Below are 6712 nucleotides of genomic sequence, written 5' to 3' on the forward strand. Positions count from 1 at the left end.
GAGAACACCCGTGTACTTAGATTTAGGTGCACGTTAAAGAACCCCAGGTGATCGAAATTTCCGGAGTCCTCCACTACGGAGTGCCGCATAATCAGTAAGTGGTTTTGACAATTAAAACCCCATCATTTTTTTTAACAACACCATCGCGCTCGTCTCCGCGCATCCGCAAGTAAGCTGCGGTTGCCGGGACACGTGACAAGCAGTCGGGGATCTGTGAAATGTATCGCGTTCCACTCTTAAAGGCGAAGCTTAAGCGCCCGCCACTTTCTTTTTTTGTTGTGGGAACATCCGCAGCTATATCGCTTGTGTTTCGGGAGAACAGCGGACCAAGCGAAGCATTCACTGACAAAAGATCGATGCCTCACGTCAAAGAACAAAAAGCGCACAAGTGCCGCTGGAACTTTGACAGCTGCAGATAACTGTTTGCATCTCTTGGCAGCCCTGCCGTTCCTCCCCAGTGGCGCAATTGGTTAGCGCACGGTACTTATACGACAGTGCTCGTGAGCAATGCCGGGGTTGTGAGTTCGAGCCTCACCTGGGGAATGTTATTTTTTTTTACAGCAAAACCGTTAAAAGGGCTAGTTCCCCCAGGATCGTGTCCATGTGTAGACACAAAACTATCATCATCAGGATGGATCCAGCGTCGTTTTATTACACAGCTAGCTCGTTGGCGCTACCACACGAACGCGCTCGTGCCACTGCTGCCGCGTTCGTCGTCGTCATTAATTAATTAAACGGCACAAGGACGTGACCAATTGTACAGCGAAGCTGTTTGAAGGGACACTAAAGCGAAGCGACAAATTAGTTAGAATAATAAAGCATTGTGTGAGAACACTGCAGGTATAGTCGTTTCAAATTAATAGTTTGATTATTAGATAAGAAAATGAAGGTCGAAGTATCAGTATTTGAATTTCGCGCTGAAACCCCGACGCCGGAACGTCAGTGTGACGTCAGGGATTCCAAAGTATGCTTTCGCATTTGGGCTGCATTGGCTGAGTAAGGGTTCCCGAAACTTGCCATGTTTAATATTTGGTTCCTTTAGAACACAATGTAGTCAATCTGTACCGCTGTATAATTAAGTAGGCCCTAGAAGATGCCATCAAAATCCATGACGTCACAGCAACCAGGCGCGGGAACTTCTAGGAGGCGTCGCCACACGTCTTTCGTTCTTGGGCTTTTTCTGGCTTATCAAGCGTCTTATCGTAGTAAGAGTGGTGTTTCTGGTGTCCTATAGAGGTAATTTACTGATGCAGAAGAAATCATTTTTCTATTTAGTGCCCCTTTAAGCTGTTCCCCCAGGATTGTTTCCGTGTTGAAACAGGGCCGATCCCGAAGATAGTGCAACGCCGGGCCGAACCGCGGCGGAGGTGCACATCGCAATCAAGGGGCCCACATACGCGACTTCGCTGGTCACTTTTCCTCACAGAGGGGAAGGGCACTTAGTTTTTTCATTCGAATATTAGATTACACTCAACGCCATTGACCATTTTCGCGGAGCAGTTTGCTCTATAGCGAAATGAGATGGCGCTTTCGGCGGCGCGCCGCACGTCGCCTCAGCGACAGCGCACGAATACGAAATCATTACCGCTTCCACCCTGCTTCTGTGCGATCAGCTGTCGGAAATGCAACTGAGTTTTCGCTAACGCACTGTGCTCCACTCATGCTGGATGGAATCACGTTGATTGAAGACGTGTGCAGTAGTCGGCTGCAAAATACTGACTGGCATATTAAGGAATGGAATGAATCTGTGTAACCGAGCTCGCGGACTGCTGCTGCAACTGTCCGTACCTATTACCAGCGCTTCGATATGTACGGCTTTCTTTGAGGATAGAGATCTGCTCGTCCGTCAGCATCGTATCGCTAACCTTCGAAAAAAGTGCTTCAGCCTCTGAACGTCGGCAAGAGTGAGTACCGCTCGTTAAACAATCGCAAAGGGAGTAGTGCCGCTTCCTGTCGTAGGACGTTTCGCGCACAGTATCTACACACATCTACCCCAACTGGCGCGGGATGTTACGCCCACTATATCGCCAACGTGTCAACAAGTGAATGGGCGCTCACTTGAATATATGCGCACCATATATATACGTACAATAAATGGTGGACTACACCGATAGCCTACGATTGGTCGAAGCTGAACGTTTCGTGACGGTACACAAGAGTAAGCGAGTTACTAGCGATAATACATCTTTGCTACAAGGTATTACAATGTACAAAACAGAACTTAAATTAGGGGGTTTTACGTGCCAAAACCACTTTCTGATTATGAGGCACGCCGTAGTGGAGAACTCCTAAAATTTTGACCACCTTGGTTTCTTTAACGTGCACCTAAATCTAAGTACACGGATGTTTTCGCATTTCACCCCCATCGAAATGCGCCCCCCGTGGCCGGGATTGGATCCCGCGACCTCGTGCTCAGCAGCCCAACACCATAGCGGCTGAGCAACCACGGCGGGTAATGTACAAAACAGCTATGTTTCAAGAATTGTGCGCAGCAAGAATAAATCTGTCGGAACTGAGCACGCCCGCGAGCGATTAGGCAGAAAATAATCAGATAGTGACCGTACTAAGGAAATTTATTCAGTCAGAAATGTGACAAGCCACTGCTTCAAAATATTTGCCAAATAAAGAACGAAGAGCAAAACACAGTAACCTTGATTCAATTAATGAGCGGAAAGTTTGGATAGCTTGGAATACATTTTTAGCCTCGCTTTTAAAACAAGCACCATATACGCTGATCGATCGCGCCGTTTGGACATGGCTTAATCAGTTTCCAAAGCGCTTTTGCATGTTCTCTGAACCTGTGGCCGAAGCTTCGTGTCGTCCCCAGTCACCGTCTACGATATCTCCCGAAACAGAGGTTTGCTAAGCCACACCGGCGTCATGCGCACCCATGGTAAATGCGGATGCAAAGGAGGCAGTTGAGGCAAGCGATGGACGGGTCACCACGTGATGAAACATGGCAGCGCTCAAGGGATCGCGGCGAAAAGGGTCAACAGGCATCTTACGCCGAAGTTCTCCGCAGTTGGGAGTAGAGTCAAAGCACCGCATGAGCAGCAGTTGAAGCGAAATTGGAGGATCGCGATGAGCGTTCGTCGTGACATCTTTGATTTTTTATCACGAGGCAGGATTGACGGAGGTCTCAAAAAGTGTCCAAATGTGCACGCTCTGCATGACTCGGCGTCCTTGTGGTTGAGATTAGAAGCGCGAACGTTCCCGTGCTTGAGGTCGGAAACGTTTGGTTCGTAACACCAAGACGAGTGACGAAGTGCGGGTGTGGGTCCTGGTCGTTTGAAATTTCGTAACACTTGCTAAGGACCCCTAGCGGCAGATGTCACTGGGTCGTTAAAAGAGAACATTGTACTAGCGCCCTCTGGCCGGTGCAAGGTGTCTGTACGAGGGCATTCCTCGTGCCTCAGTGTACGTAGGGTAAACTGTGAACGACTCGGGAGCATCGTAATACTTACAAAAAGTACGGACGGGTATTTTGCAGTTGGCTGCCTTGAGCTGGGCTGCAGGCCTTGCTTTGACAACATGGGCTCGTATAATGTAAAAAATCCTGGCTTTATTCCGACCTCCTGACGTCAAATTTACATAAGCGTTGACCCAAGGTCCACGACCCGCATCGTTGCTTGTACAGATCAATCAAACCCTTTCCTCGTTTGCAGGAGGTTACTTTTGTTTTCATTTAAAGCGAACAGCATTTGACATCTCTACAGATGTTTCCACGGCGAGCCTAGAGGGCCGACGTGCGTGGCGGCGTGCAATGCGGCGAAGAAGTGTTAGCGGAGGGATATCGTACGCGTGCTCGACAACGTTATGCCGCCACTTATGCGCGAAAAGAAAAGCATTGTCGCCAGCAGTCGTAATTAAGTAGCCAGTTCCAGAGGGATGGCGGGCGGACTGCTCCGCTCTGAAAGGAGCAATCTCGGGCATATGCATATATATATATATATATATATATATATATATATATGTATGTATAAATCATTTGTTTTTCGGCGTGTGAGAGCTCCTTTAGTGTGCACACGTCGCTTTGAGGCGGGAAGTTTTCCAGGTTTCGTGACGTCGCCTGACAGACAGGCGAAGCGGGTACAGCCCAGCTGAAAAACTGTTGACCAGTATCAGATAGATAAGGACAAAAGAGGCGTAGAAACGGATGTAACTTTTTTTGTCTCTTTTGTCCTGCCTAATCATGCATAATCGGCGTGTATATGGCATATCAAATTGGGGTATTTTGGGGATATTCCTGTATTTTTATGTTTGTCTCCTAGAACTAACCCTGGGAGTGTGAGCCAGCGCCACCACTCACGGTGTCTAACAAAAAATCGGACCTTTTCTTTCATTACATAGTGAATGTGTCTCGAATCCGGCAGCTTTGATGCGTTCACGTAGCGTGTGCTTGGAAAATCCAACTTTTGGCTTCGAGTTGCCCGAAATGCTGGCTGTTTGTATATATTATGCCTGTTTTGCAACCGATGATTCCTCAGGGAAGTCCGGAATATTCAGCAACTCTAAATTTTTGGAGTCCGAAAATATAGTCGGCTACTATATTTATTCCTAAATAGTTTAGCCAAAGTGAATTTTTGTTGCAGTTACCCTTCAACACAAGCATTGTTAAAAGCACAGCAGAAAAAAAAAAACAGTTTTATATTATTTTAGCTTAATTTAGCCCTTGTATTCGAACGCCACCAATATTCTGTGTAAAGAATGAACTTTCTAAAACTCCGTGGTATTTCGTGGAATCGCGTCATCTGGCTTTTAGAAAACACAAAAACAAAATGTTTTGCGTGTATTGCAAGAAAATATGAGTGAAGGAAAGCTGCCGGACCAGTTTTCAATAAAGTTTATTCTCTGTCTCTGAGGCAGCTCCTGTCCTTACTTCAAGAATCAAGAATCAAGAAGTCTTTATTGAGTAACACAAACAAAATGTATACACAGATATTTGGACCGATACTTGCACAAAAGTCGTTAGCTTGCACTAAAGTTGACCATATATTTAACAAAAGACAGCACAACTTTTTCTGGTAACCTATGGCTGTTAGAAATACTGAGAACAGTTGACCCTTGCACACACCAAAAACCGTGTGCCTTGCACCCGGTTGCTTCCGGGATTGGCGCGTGCTGTTGACACCTGACCCACGTCTGGTTGCTGTCAGTGCTAATGCAAGCTTGCAGGCAAGGGGCATCAGCGGAGGGATTCACGCCAGGCACGTGACCTCGCTCCTCCATCCTTGCAATTTCTGTGTAGCAACGATATCTCCCACGAAACAGTGTGTGAGAACACCCACCTGCCCTGCACCCTTATCCAGGTCAAGTGCGTATCCCCTCCAAAAATTCCTGGCTACATCACTGGCTACAGGCACAGACTTCCTACGACTTCCTCTTAGGCAGCTCCCATCACTTGTATCTTCTGGCAGACGGCGTGTGTGAACTCCTTTCCTACTACACAACGCGCAGAAAACTTCGGAAGCATGAACTGACATTCCGTACATTCACAAAATCTATGGAAAATAGTTGACGTTGCATGTGTGAGCCCCTCATCAGTCGCGACTCCAAACAATATTTGCCAGCCTCTTGTGCTATTGCTCCCAAATGGCGCTGCATGTCAGTGTTAGAAAACATTGCCGTGAATGTGCGACAGGAGCCAGAAAATACACTGCCAGGCCATAGGCTGCACTCATGCTGCAAATTTGTGACAACTGGTGTCAAAGGTGTAACAGTGTACCAATGTCTTCATTGACAGGACATGCGAAGTGTCTAGCATTTTTTCAACCTTCTCTGCCAACCTTTATTTTTATTTTTTTCATACTATACCTGCTCCAAGTTCGGTGTAAACAAACAACGCTTGAGGGCAAGCCTTTCTGCCATGATGTATTACTGTCAAACTTGAATAAGTCCACCTCCGTCATTTCGTTGACGTCCACGTCAGCTCGGAAAACTTGTTTAGCATCCGCAAGTGTGGTTGCTGAGTATTTGGGCAAGTTGCAAGTGATCTGTGATTCATTTCTCACTGAATTACCCTGAAGTTTTCCAACTCATTATGATACATTGCAATATAGCATGGCTTTTGTTGTTTAGCTTAAGGGTCACAACCATTTAAAATATTTTTTTTAAAGATAAAGTACTCATTAAATACCCAAGTGATTTCATCACAATGTGATTTTTGTATGCCAAAGAAATCTTAATAAATGCCAAGCTGTGGTAATAACAAAGGTTTGTAAGAAGGAAGTGCAGTATGCCAGTTTTCTACACACCATTTTTATACTTATTTCTTGCTCTACCTTGGGTTTTTAAAGTTGTACTTGGTTTGTTTTTAGTTTATTTAAGGCTGAAGTATGGCCCAATTTAACAGTACGTGGTTCCTGTGGTTGACACTTATATTTCCAGCATCATTGTTGATCTCATTTTTGAGTACCTTACATGGAGTTGTGATCATTGTTCATCAGCTTGTAATTTGGTACAAGCTTTGTGTGACAAAACAATGACATGGCCGACATGCTTTTGTGGTACCATTTGGAGCTTTAGTGGGCAAGACTGTAATGGGAGCACAAATTTTGACAATGACGAGTATGCTAATAGTTTTAAAAGCCTGCCTGTATACATACTGTGATTTACAAGCTACTATGAGCTTATCGGAGACATAAATGTGAGAAAATGTTGGTGGTGCCATAGTGAGAAATAGAGGATGCAGAGGTGTTATTTTAATGAAGAG

At 45.7% G+C, this 6712-nt stretch overlaps 1 non-coding gene across 1 annotated transcript; it reads left to right on the forward strand.

Annotated features, from left to right (window-relative positions):
* The first annotated feature begins 451 nt into the window (after nucleotides 1–451).
* TRNAI-UAU (transfer RNA isoleucine (anticodon UAU)) lies at nucleotides 452–543 on the forward strand. The gene is given in 2 exon segments: nucleotides 452–489; nucleotides 508–543. It is a non-coding gene; the product is annotated as a tRNA-Ile (tRNA).
* The last annotated feature ends 6169 nt before the right edge of the window (nucleotides 544–6712 follow it).

The sequence above is a fragment of the Dermacentor andersoni genome, chromosome 10 (genome assembly GCF_023375885.2).
Source record: "Dermacentor andersoni chromosome 10, qqDerAnde1_hic_scaffold, whole genome shotgun sequence".
Taxonomy (NCBI): domain Eukaryota; kingdom Metazoa; phylum Arthropoda; class Arachnida; order Ixodida; family Ixodidae; genus Dermacentor; species Dermacentor andersoni.